A 14302-nucleotide genomic window follows, 5' to 3' on the forward strand; every position below is an offset into this window, starting at 1 on the left:
TGCAAAAATACTTTGAGACATTTATATTTATAACTTTTATGCCATGTAATATTGTTTAATCAACACAGAGATATATATTACATAGAAAAAATGGAAAATAAACTAAAAACAGAGACAGTGTAAATAGGCTCATTCCTTTATGACACCTTGCTAGTCCTGGTTTTGTGTGGCTCGCAGTCAACATGGAACTGTCTCCTCCTCTTGTCTCCATATCCTCAACAATAAACACAATAGGCTCTGAATGCTCCGGGGCTCACAATTATTCTCACCCTTCCCTTAGTTGTGACAGAAGAACTGAACTACCCTGAGGTTATACTCATTCTCTGACTTTGAAGCCAATTAAATAAGTATCAATCAATTGTGTAATTTTTAGTTTAGTTATCTTATTTCAGGAAAATATTATGCAGATTTGTCATATATAGAACAATAAACAAGATCCTGTGGAAGGCCTTGTATCCCACTTATAAATTATTTATATTTATATAAATATATTTATATACATAAACAATATATATATAATATATTATATATATATTATATATATAAACAATATATATATATTTATATATTTATTTTCAAATGCATTCTTTCTCAATCCTTTAAAGAAAAAAATACATTCAAGATAATCAACAATAATATCCCATTTACAAATAGGCATTCCATGTACATCATGGTAAAAAATTGTAGTATAAAATAACCCAGGAAGAAAAATTAATTTGAAGAAATATCACATATATTGTCATATTTTTAACCAGCAGAAAACAATAATTTAACAAAGGATTGAAATATACTTCACTAATTTCATTACCATCATCACATTTATGGAATCAGTTAACATGATCATATAATTTGGTCTTCCAAGTAGAACACTTTTAAAAGTGAAGAGAAAATATTAATTTAATTATATAGAATAACAAGTGTGAACCAGAATGATTCTGGGAAAATGAGGGCTATCATCTTTTAAATTTTGACCATATATACATGTAGCAAAATTTATTTTCATCCTGACATAGGAAATAAAGCTTCAATTCTAGAGAAAAAGGTGGCAGAAGAAAGATCAGAAAAGTGTGTTGTTGGGGAAGAGAGTTGTATTGTGTATCTGTGATGATGAATTTTACGTGTCAACTTGACTACACTATGCAGTACCCAGATATTTGGCCAACAATTCATTATTTTGGGAATTCTAGTAAGAGTGTTTTGGGAAACGACTAACATTTAAATCAGTGGACTGAGTAAAGCAGATTCTTCTCCCTAATATGGGTGAGGCTTATCTGATAAATTGAAGGCCTGAATAGAACAAAAAGGCTGACCCTCCCACAGATAGGAGAAGAGTATTCGTGTCTGATGGCAACTGAGCTGGCACATCAGCCTTTTTCCTGTCTGTCTTCAGATCAAACTGAAACATCTGGGTCTTGAGTCTGCTGACTTTCAGACTGGAACTATAACATCATCTCTTCTGGTTTCTCAGGCCTTTGGACTCAGACTGGAACTAAGTCATCAGCTCTTCTGGGTCTCTAGCTTGCAGACTCAGCCTGCAGATCTTGGAATTTGCACCTTTGTAACAAATACCGTTAGTTTTTTTTTTTTCTATAGAACCCTGACAAATATAGAATCCTTACAAACAGACCCTGGGATATTTCTTTTATGGGGAGTGACCACAGGGAGCACTGGGAAGCGAGATAGGAAGGGAAGGAAGTAAATCAAGAGTGTGTTATTGGGCTTCCCTGGTGGCGCAGTGGTTGAGAGTCCACCTGCCGATGCAAGGCACACGGGTTCGTGTCCCGGTCCGGGAAGATCCCACATGCCGCGGAGCGGCTGGGCCCGTGAGCTATGGCCGCTGGGCCTGCGTGTCCGGAGCCTGTGCTCCGCAACGGGAGAGGCCACAGCAGTGAGAGGCCCGCGTACCACAAAAAAAAAAAAAAAAAAAAAAAAAAAGAGTGTGTTATTGAGCAGATTACCCTGTGGGCAGCTGGATTCAATCCTGCTGTGGAACTCAGAGAGACAATGTAGGGCTTGCCTCCGAGTCACCTCACTTGACGGGCAAGGGAGAGGAGTATTTAGGGAATATTGACCAATACTTATTAGTGTTCGGTTGAGGATTGCTGGGGTGGGGTTGCAGGTGTTATTTCCCTGGCACCCCTGGTCTACTCGGTGCACAGGAATGGTGTGTGTCAAAGGGATATGGGCAAGTCACCCCCAGTATCTGCCTCAGTGAAGTAAAATACACAGTTCTGCCTGTTCAAGTAATTTATTAGAGGTGAGAATTTATATAACATATGGTCCCCTGAAGCATGGTTCAGCATTCCCTTTAGATCCAGAACACAGTATTTAAATTATAAGCAAGTGCAAAAGCAGATAATATGCTTAGCATGTATTTCTGTGAAACTTTTAGGAAGACCTCTAAGTTACCAAAATCAAGTCATATAATACAATACTGTTTATTTCTGAATTACTCAATATGAGTAATTATCTTCCCTAGGTTTTTTTTTTTTTTTTTTTAACAGTCAACCCTCCCACCCCTCACAAACACACAAAGACACACACACTGATAGATACACATATATCTGATTCGACATATATCTCTGGCTACTCTTTCTCATATTCTGTTGGGTTGACTTCTTGTATTTAACCGTTAAATATTGAGATCACCAAGAATGGGGTTCACAATCTGTTCTCACATAATTCTCTAGGTCCTTTTATCCACACCCATCTCTGCAGTTTCTATCTACTCATTAATCACTCCCAGGTTAATATCCTAGAGCAGTTCTGTACCACAAGCTACACTCATGTATATGCAACGCCACATTCTCCCCTGACACGTTCTTCTTCCAGCAATTTCTAGTTCTAGAAATACCACCAGCCTCCATCCAGCTACATACACCAGACACCTCCTATTCCCTTATCTTTTCTATAATCAATCAATTAATCATTAAGTTTGGTTGACTTATTTCCTAAATAATTTTGAAATTTACTCATTCCTTTTTTATATCTCCACAACCTTTCTTTCATTTAGTCTACGGCAAAAGTGAATGGCCTCCAGCACGTCAGCTTTTTACACCTCTAAATCTGATGACATCAATTTTCTGGTTAAAACCTTGCATGGTAAATCTTTTCTCTTAGGATTAAAAGAAAAATAATCAGCATAGTCTTTAAGTCCTATATCATCTACACAGGTCTTTACTCTCATGCCTTGTAACACTCAATTCATTCTTTGAATTCCAGGTAATTATACTTTCTTTCGGGTACTTTAATGAATATGTTTCTTAACTTTATACAAACTGTCTGAAATGCTCCATTTTGGGGGGATCCTTTGCCTTTTTAACTCCTTTAAATCTTAACTCAAGTGTAATTTGCTGAGGGCAATCATTCATTACCCTCACATTTGGTCATATATCTCTGCTGCATGTTCTCTTTTTCATCTCTGTATAATTTTTAAAAGGCATTTCTGTATCCTCAGTGTCTAGCATAGTGCTTTATACAAAATCTGTACTTAATAAATAAATTATTAAATGGGGGAACACTCTAAATTTTTTATTTTCTTATTATCATTTTAATACATTAATTTTAAAATATTAAAAACTGCTTAATTGAAATTTTGTTGGGGCCTGCATTAATTAATATTAAATGCTCATGTCACAAACCTTACATTGAGTTTTATTCTTACACATATTTAATTTAATTAAATGTCTACTGCTGATTCTCTTCCTGGTATAAATTTTGTGCATTAGATAATATTAGATAACAACTTTCCATGATTATACAAATGGCAATGTTTTTGTTTTGTTTTTGCAGGACGCGGGCCTCTCACTGTTGTGGCCTCTCGCGTTGTGGAGCGCAGGCTCTGGACGCGCAGGCTCAGTGGCCATGGCTCACGGGCCCAGCCGCTCCGTGGCATGTGGGATCTTCCCGGACCGGGGCATGAACCCGTGTGCCCTGCATCAGTAGGCGAACTCTCAACCACTGCGCCACCAGGGAAGCCCCGACAAATGGCAATTTGTTTTTTAATGCATATACTGCATAAATAACTTTTTTCTCCTCATCTGATTTTGACAGGGGAAGCACTCAATTGTGAAGAGATTTATTTATATACTCAGTCAAAATTCTAGTTTACAGTTCCATGAAGTGTCAGCATTCGTCTTTAAACATACCACGTTAGCAATGTACACAAAATTACATTTTTACCACATCAAAACTACAGTACTGTGATATTATCCCAAACTTGACTCTTTCTAAAATACTTTTTAAAAAATTTTTTATTTTATTGGAGTATAGTTGATTTACAATGTTGTGTTAGTTTCAGGTGTACAGCAAAGTGATTCAGTTATACATATACATATATTCATTCTTTTCAAGATTCTTTTCTCATATAGGTTATCACAGAATATTAAGTAGAGTTCCCTGTGCTATACAGTAAGTAGATCCTTGTTGGTTATCTATCTCATATATAGTAGTATCGGTATGTTCATCCCAAGCTTCTGATTTATCTCTCCCTGCCACAGTGTTTACTTTAAAATAACATTTTGCATATGTAACATTTTACATGGCCTAAAAGTTAAAATGTTTTATTTTATTTTTTAAATTAATTTTTATTGGAGTATAGTTGCTTTACAATGTTGTGTTAATATAGGAAGAAAATCTAAAAAAGAGTGAATATATGTATCAATTTTTTTTAATAACAGGAAATAATTTGGGCTTTAATAGATTTTTACTTAATAATAAAAATCTCTATCATTACTATTCCTATTATATTTTCATTAATCACTTTATTGTATCCATAAGGGAGCTGATCAAGCACTGTTAGCAAATTATCAATAACATTCTAGAAATACCATTAAATTAGTGTAGAACTCCTATTCTTACTGAGATATCTCAGTTAGCCAACAAAAAGACAAAACCAAAAAAAAAAAAAAAAAAACTGTACTCATATCAAAAACTGAGTTAATTTTAAGAATCTTAAATTTCCAGGATTTCTTCAAAATATTTATTTTAATAACTGCAACCCCCAAGGTAAACATATTTTTCTGTATTATTTATATATCAAAACGAATGGGGAATTTTTCAGGAGCAGTACAATGCACAATAGATAATAATTTTCTAAAATCTTCAAATTTATGCATATATTATGCTATTAATATTTTTACTAATCCAGATGTGAATAGGAGTCAGAAAGTAAATACCACATATCCAAACCTTTCAATGCATGTCTTTGCCAAGTTACTATTAATAATTACATTTTTTTTGCCCCTGTCCATATATAAGTTATATGTAGATTTTCTTCTTGGCTGTAGTTTTTCATTTCAAAAGGATGGGGAATATATTTTAACCAAAGTTTACTTATATAGTAATCCCACACTTGCTTTGGAAATAATCTCTCTATTTTCCAGTCTAGGTGCAATGTGAGTTGCATTTCATCCTGCTCCACTTCTTCACAAAACAGAATGAAACTTTTTCTCTTTTTCTTCAGTACTTTGTGGATGTGGATGATATTCTGTTTTTAAATTACTAGTAGAATGTATTGTATTGTACCAATTAAACAGAAAAGAAAAGGGGGATTAGTAAAAATGCATTATCATTACCACTGTTAATTCTCACTTGCTTTATCCTATATTTAAACTCAGATTTTTATTTTTACAAACTAATAATTTCCATGTTTGTTTTAAAATGTCTTCAAATAAGTCAACTCTAACAACACCATATTTATTGAATATAAATTTATGTGCATAGTAGTATAATATTTATTACATATAATATGTAATGTTTATAATGTTACTATATATACATACATATGAATGAAAGGGAACAGTAAATAATTAGATTTAAATTATTTCAGGATATATACTGTTATTATAAAGCACTGCACTTAGTAAAATATGTATTTTTTTTTACATGTCTCCTTCATTCACCACATTTTGAGCATTCAAAATCCCAGACCTTAACCTATTCAATTGTGTGTTGTCAGATCCTAACAAAATGCTTGATATGTTGTAAGAGTTCTTTAAAGATTAGATGACTATATGAATATTTCCTATTTCTCTCAAAATGCAAGCAAATGAGGAAGTTTTGCACAAGCATATAAAAATAGGGATATGGTCATTCATCTACAAACAATTTTTCACTACTTACAGGCAAAATATGCAGATTCTTTAAACATCATGTTTCCTCTCCAATGTTTCTTTTTGTAGGAAAAATATTATTCTTTAGAGTCCATCTTTAAAATTAATAAGATGTGGAAAAAACCCATACTTTTAAAAAGTATTATTTATTTTACTTATCTGACAAATTCTGGGGCTAATTTATAAAGAAGCACAAGTACTTTCAAGAGATAGATTAATGGACAAAAAAAATGGTTTTTAAAATTATTATTCAAAATTTTAAAAGCTTTATCAACTTGGGAAGTAAAGACACCTCCTATCTTATTTGAATGATTCAGTATTTGAATCAAAGTAAAGATATTGATACAAGGGAATAGATTTTCCATGTTTTTAACAAAGATTTTAGAAAACTGAAAAGATCTGTGATGAAACTACTATTAAATCACCCAATGGACAATCAGCAAGCACAGCTATGAAAGTATTTAGTGTCAGTGGTTCAACAATATTTATTCATCTCTAAGGGTTTTGTAGGTAGGTAAATAAAAATAAGCTTTAAGTCAATATCTTACCCAAAAAACCCCAACTTATTCTGTAATCAAAGAAATACAACAGAAATTTAAAATTATATAAAAGTAACATCTAGCCTGTTATGATGGTGATGGCCAAATTGCTAAAATAGGAGAAGCAACTATAAATGAACATCTAATATTAGTTTACTGTATCATTCCATAGTGTATAATATATTGAGGGAACAGAGATGGTTTATAACTTAAAGCAGTAGTGATTTGCATTGCTCATGGCATTTGGATCTTTGGGTGGAAAGTGTTATCTTGACAATTTTATTTGTCCACAAAAATCATTTCCTATGAACACTCCCAAATGATTCACTTAACAAACAGTTTTATAGGTCTTAAAACATGCAAGGCACAGTACTGTTACCCTTTTCTATCCCTTGTCTCACTAGAATTACAACATTAAAACACTATAACATAGTATACTTTTTCACACTGTAACACCTAAAACTCAGGTGTTAGTTTTCATAAACAATGCTACTAAGTGCTTAGCATATTCTTAGAAAAGTAAGCTCTTCAGAGCAGTGATTATTTCTATTTTGTTCACTGGTTTATCCTCAGTCCTAGAATAACTCCTAGACTTCAGTGAAATATTTGTTGGATAAATGAATGAAGAATGATTTTGTAATTTTTCCCAACTACTGGTTAGGACCACGAGTGTGTTATAAAATCAAATTTATTTGTCACAGCTATCTTCTAATAATTATAAACACTGATAAAATACTTAGCAAGTAAGTCATTATTGTAAATGCTCTGTATGCATTGGCTCATTGAATTCTTTCGTACAGCATATAAGGTAGGTTCTCTTGTTGACCTATTGTACGGAATATGAAACTAAGGCTCAGAGAAGTAACTCACTCTAGTTACACAATCATAAATCACCTCAGGCAGTTTGAATCTCTTTTTCCTGACCTTAATCACACCTCAGTAACTTTGTTTCCTATTCTCTCTTAGACTACAAGAGAGATTGATGCTTTTGGTAATAAGCTCTGTGTCCTCTATTCATCTTCAAAACCAACTCTTTCTCCAGCTGGTTGAATTGGAACCTGGCCCAAGAGTTGCTTTTGCTTTATATGATCTGCACGTTGTAAAACATATCCGACAGTGTTTCTGAGTTCTATGCATAACCTGGCAGCCTACCTGTTTCTTTTTCCCTTCCTTCCTTCCTCCCTTCCTTCCTTCTTTCTCCTTCCCTGCCTTCCTTCCTACCTCCCACCCTCCCTTTCTTTCTTTTTTAACTCTCTCACATCTGCCTCTCACATCCTTTTCCTCTCTAACAGATGAAAATATTCTTTGGGTGAAGGTGGTTAAATGTACAAGCTTACAATAATAAGATTAATAAGTTCTGGGACGTAATGTACAGCATGGTGACTACAATTAACAATACTGTAGTGTATATTTAAAAGTTGCTGAGAGAGTAGATCTTAAAAGTTCTTATCACAAGAAACAAATTGTAATTATGTGAGGTGATGGATATTAACTAACCATTATGGTAATCATTTTGCAGTAGATACATATACTGAATAATTATGTTGTGCACCTTAAGCTACTTCAATGCTATATTTCAATTATACATCAATAAAACTGGAGAAGAAATATATATGTACGTATATGTATATTCTCTTATCTTATTCATTACAATATATCTTTTTCATCCATATTTCTCTCCTCCACGAACAACAAAGAAATATCCTCACAGAAAATTTTTGTCAAGGGAAATTTAGAAACTTTTAAATATTTTACAGATGAAAGAGTTGTGGTTCTTTATAGCAATTGTATTACATAAAGTTTTCCGAACAATTTGTTTAGCACCCTCGTAAAGATCTCTTGCTAATTACATTAATACTAAAGAAAATTATGCACCAGTTCACCTTTGTGAAACCACTTTAGAGTTTACTCTGAGATAGTAGCTCTCAGTTAGGGACGATTTTGCCCCCCAAGGACATTTGACAATGTCTGGAGACACTTTTGGTTGTTACAGTATAAGGGAGAGGTAGAGGTGGTACCTCTGGCATCTTACAAGTAGAAGCCAGGAATACAGATGAACATCGTACCATGTACCAGACAGACCCTCCACAACAAAGAACTACCTGAGGCAAAATGTCACTAGTGTCCTCCTCTAAAATATTGACATTTACTCACTTCATTATCTATATCTCTTCCCTGTTACAACAGATTGGGAAATACTAGAGAACTGTGAAACTGTGTGTATCTATATGGGATGCTTGGACTTCTAGAATGAAGGAAATGCTGAATACTCTAAGACCATCATGATACTTTCCTGAAATAAAAAGCTACAAATCAAGCTCAATCAATACCTCAAGGCCTACCACTTTTTATTAGGAGCAGTGGGTTGATATACCCAGAGTTAACCAGAACCATTTCAGCTACAGCACTATCTGCTATTCATTCCCTCTGCGTAAGACTGACTTTTTCTAAGATGTCCAATTTATTTTTCCTGTTTGTAATTCTGCAGTAAAACTGAAAATTTCACTTTACTTTTAGTGCTCACAATAATCTTTCATAATGCTCAAAACTGTCAAGTACTTTTCCTTCAACAGTCTGTTAAATTCCTATAATTCTAGTAAAAATTTATTCTTGTGGCCATCATTTATTTATTTAACAAATATGTATAAATTATATGTATGTATAATATGTACAAGATACTTTACTACTACTATTCAAGTGCTATATCTCCACAGTAATTTTCTCCCAGTAAGAAAAATAAATCATGTATGGTTAAAAATAATGCAAAATTCAAAACTGAAAGGAACATAGAACTCTGATGAAATATTATGGGAGTTATGGAAGAAGAGATTATAGATATTTGTCAGAAACCAAGAAAGTTACCTAGAGAAGTGGTACTTTAAAAAGTTCAAACAACACATAGTATTTGAGCTGGCAGAATTTGTCTAGAGGGAAAGAAAAGAAGGGAACCCAAGGCAAAGAGTTGGACAAGGGTTGGCGTAGAAGAGACAAGTGTGGGCTGTATATGAGGCATCTAGAAGTACTGTAAAGTATAGTGTGCGTTATCTGAAAAGGGGTGCTAAGAGTGACATTATAAGGGATTGTATTTTCAAAGCCTTGAATTTCAGGCTTAAGAATTCAGATATTATGTTAGAGGCAATAAGAAATCATCTTAAGTTTGTGATCAAGTGAGTGTCAGGCTCCAAGCCAGGTTTTAGGAGATATTTGGCAGTGTGTACAGTGAGCAATTTAAAGCAAATTATGTCTCTATGATAAAGTGGAGCCACTAGGAAGATCTTAAGAAGAAAACATAGCAGTAAAAATATAGATAATAAATGCATCAACATTTTGTCTATATTCTAATTCATAAATTTCTACAATTGTGGGCTCTAGAGTGTATTGCTTTAAGTGTATTTTGTCTGTATCTCATTTATTATCTTTACTTACATTTTTAGCTTAAAATAATTGTTTTTCCAATATTTTATTCCAGTTATTAGAATAACTAAAATATTTATGAAATAAAGAAATTTATAATTTAGGTATTTATAATAATTAAATAATAAAGTAAATAGAATTTAGGAATTTATCAAATGAAACTCTCCTATATTAATAGTCTGAAGTGATGATGTAAAATGCATAGTTTTGATTCGATATTGTTGATAGAGTTAATTGTGCTTGGGAGGGCAGAAACAAATTCAACTAGTTGATGGCTTCAACACTGGAGATGGATTACTTAGGAAAAGGCATCAGGAAGGCTGCTTGTCAAATTTCATCATTAGATAGGACATTTTAACACTCTGAAAGCTCATTTTTGGAAAAAAGCCTTCATATCAACATTTAAAAGAAAAAATTAAAAAAACTAAACTCATGTTTCTAAACATTTTCAAGCTATTTATGTTTTTGATGCTTTTTTAAAGAACATTTATCGAAAGCACCATGAAATGGATTCATCATGGGGACACAAAATGAAATAATAAACAAAGAAATGAACACATTTAAAGTTGTTTTAGGTTTTATAAATCTGCCATAGGATGCCTTAAGCATTTAATGTTTATTTAACAAACATACAACATTAATACATGATATATAGGTTAGTTCAAATATAATAATTTATCATAAAACTATAAGACAATGCGGAAGTTGACATCATTTTTCCTGTTTGTTAGTCATTTAGTCAACTACCAGGTTCATTTTTATTTCATACATTATCTAATCTTTAAAATGTCCCTTCACATATAATTTTGGTAAATATGAGAAAGGTCAAAATCATCATCATCATTCAATCACCATCATCATCAACAATAAAAAATGTAATAATCCTTAAGTTATTGGTATATTTTGAAATATATTTAAATTGAGAAAACTCGAATGAAAAAAATAAAAGTTCTCCGTGAAATTTCTCCTTTAGGATGAGGATATTTTTTTTGTAGCTTTTGTTAATGAAAAGGAAAAAAAATATTTTTAAAAATGTCTTAATATTCCTGATATCACCAATTTTGTTTGATTTTTTTTAGTGTTATATGTCCTAGGCAAAAACTACAAAGAAAAAAAAATCTCCTTAATATTTTTCTACTTATTTCATAGGTTCCTTGTTTGTATTCTCAAAAAAGGATAGAAAGGATTTGCTAAATTTTTAAAACATTTTTCATTGGGGTATATTTGCTTTACAATGTTGTGTTAGTTTCTACTGTACAGCAAAGTGAATCAGCTATATGTATACATATATCCCCTCTTTTTTGGATTTCCTTCCCATTTAGGTCACTGCAGAGTACTGAGTAGAGTTCCCTGTGCTATACAGTAGGTTCTCATTAGTTATCTATTTTATACATTGTATCAATAGTGTATATATGTTAATCTCCATCTCCCAATTCATCACACATCCCCTTTCCAGCTTGGTAGCCATACGCTTGTTCTCTATGTCTGTGTCTCTATTTCTGCTTTGCCAATATGATCATCTATACCATTTTTCTAGATTACACATATATGTGTTAATATACTATATTTGTTTTTCTCTTTCTGACTTACTTCACTCTGTGTGACAGACTCTAGGTCCATCCATGTCTCTCCAAATGACCCAATTTCATTCCTTTTTATGTCTGAGTAATATTCCATTGTATATAAGTACCACATCTTCTTTATCCATTCCTCTGTTGATAGACATTTAGGTTGCTTCCACATCCTGGCTATTGTAAATAGTACTGCAAAGAACATTGGGGTGCATGTGCCTTTTTGAATTATGGTTTTCTCTGGGTATATGCTCTGGGTATATGCTGGGTCCTACGGTAGTTCTATTTTCAGTTTTTTAAGGAACCTCCATACTGTTCTCCATAGTGGTTGTATCAATTTACATTCTCACCAACAGTGCAAGAGGGTTCCCTTTTCTCCACACCCTCTCCAGCATTTACTGTTTCTAGATTTTTTGATGATGGACATTCTAACCAGTGTGAAGTGATACCTCATTGTAATTTTGATTTGCATTTCTCTAAAATTAGTCATTCTGAGCATCTTTTCATGTGCCTCTTAGCCATCTGTATGTCTTCTTTGGAAAAATGTCTATTTAGTTCTTCCACCAATTTTTTGATTGGGCTGGGTTTTTTTTTTTTTTTTTTTTTTAATTGAGCTGCATGAGCTGTTTGTGTATTTTAGAGATTAATCCTTTGTCAGTTGCTTTGTTTGCAAACATTTTCTCACATTCTGAGGGTTGTCTTTTGGTCTTGTTTATGGTATCCTTTGCTGTGCAAAAGCTTTTAAGTGTCATCAGGTCCCATTTGCTTATTTTTGTTTTTATTTCCATTTCTCTAGGAGGTGGGTCAAAAAAGATCTTGCTGTGATTTATGTCAAAGAGTTATCTGCCTATGTTTTCCTCTAAGAGTTTTATAGTGTCTGGCCTTACATTTAGGTCTTTAAATCATTTTGAGTTTATTTTTGTGTATGGTGTTAGGTAGTGTTCTAATTTCATTCTTTTACATGTAGCTGTCCAGTTTTTCCAGCACCACTTATTGAAGAGGCTGTTTTTTCTCCATTGTATATTCTTGCCTCCTTTGTCATAGATTAGGTGACCATATGTGCGTGGGTTTATCTCTGGGCTTTATCCTGTTCCATTGATCTATATTTCTGTTTTTCTGCTAGTACCATACTGTCTTGATTGCTGTAGTTTTCTAGTATAGTCTGAAGTCAGGGAGCCTGATTCCTCCAGCCCCATTTTTCTTTCTCAAGATTGCTTTGGCTGTTCAGGGTCTTTTGTGTTTCCATACAACTTGTAAACATTTTTGTCTAGTTCTGTGAAAAATGCCATTGGTAATTTGATAGGAATTGTGTTGAATAAGTAGATTGCTTTGGGTAGTATAGTCATTTTCACAATATTGATTCTTCCAATCCAAAAACATAGTATAGCTCTCCATCTGTTTGCTAAACATCTTTGCATTCATAAGGTATGTTACCTTCCTAATAATGATAATGATAAAATTAATGCCAAGCATGTATAATGAATTATCTGATTTAATCCTTACCCCTATCCCCCAAAATAAGAAGTACAATTTCCAGATGAGGAAATTAAAGTTTAAAGTGACTAGCATGAAGTCACATAGGGGAACTTGGATTCCAACCTAGCCTTGCACTTCAAAAAATAAGATGATTCTAAAAGTCACATTGTATTCAAAATATGTTTTGTTAAAAATGTTTATATTTCACCCCAGAGGTTTTTAATTTGTATTGTGACAACAAACATTGTGGTCTCCTAAAGTATGGGCCATCTTTCTATAGGCATAGCTTACACACCATCTCAAGGAATCCATGGACTCTGATCACCACCCACTCATGGGCTCCAGCGTGAGCATCCTAGACTGAAAACAAGAACAAATATTTCCCTGGTGCCGCAGTGGTTAAGAATCTACCTGCCAATGCAGGGAACACGGGTTTGATCTCTGGTCCAGGAAGATCCCACATGCTACAGAGCAACTACGCCCATGAGCCACAACTACTGAGCCTGCGTGCCACAACTACTGAAGTGAGCGCTATAGGGCCCCTGTGCTGCAACTGCTGCGCGTGCTGCAACTACTGAAGCTCACGTGCCTAGAGCCTGTGCTCTGCAACAAGAAAAGCCACCACAATGAGAAGCCCGCACACTGCAAAAAAGAGTAACCCCCGCTCACTGCAACTAAAGAAAGCCTGCGTGCAGCAACGAAGACACAAAACAGCCATAAATAAAAAATAAACAAAACAAACAAACAAGAACAAGAACTAAATCACAAATTAAAAAAATATTAGGCAGCATAAAAGAAAACTGAAAAGGCATTTTGGAGAGCAGGATAAAACTTTCTGCACTTAATAATCATTTAAATCACTGGCCTAGTTCCTGAAAATATAAACAAAATTTTCCCTTTTAAAAAGAAATGCAAGGTTTACCCTTAGTATATTACTAGAGATTTAAAATTATCCTACCTTGCAATTATAATATAAAAACATTGGATTCTTTTACAAATTTAAGATATATTATGAAATTATATGTATAAAATTTCCTGTATTATGACAAATCTTGCTACTTTTGGCATTCTATGAATTACTTCACTATCATCTCATTCCTAATTCATCAATTATTCCCAACTATGTCAAAAGGAATGACATAATAAGAAAATGGAGGTATGATTAAATCATATAGAGTGGTGGTGTCCA

At 33.4% G+C, this 14302-nt stretch overlaps 1 protein-coding gene across 2 annotated transcripts in view; it reads right to left on the reverse strand.

Moving 5' to 3' along the window:
• The window catches only part of CADM2 (cell adhesion molecule 2), a 1088281-nt gene that overhangs the window by 112539 nt on the left and 961440 nt on the right, over nucleotides 1-14302 (reverse strand). The gene's annotated exons all lie outside the window — the stretch shown is intronic.

The sequence above is a fragment of the Kogia breviceps genome, chromosome 5, assembly GCF_026419965.1.
Source record: "Kogia breviceps isolate mKogBre1 chromosome 5, mKogBre1 haplotype 1, whole genome shotgun sequence".
NCBI lineage: Eukaryota > Metazoa > Chordata > Mammalia > Artiodactyla > Physeteridae > Kogia > Kogia breviceps.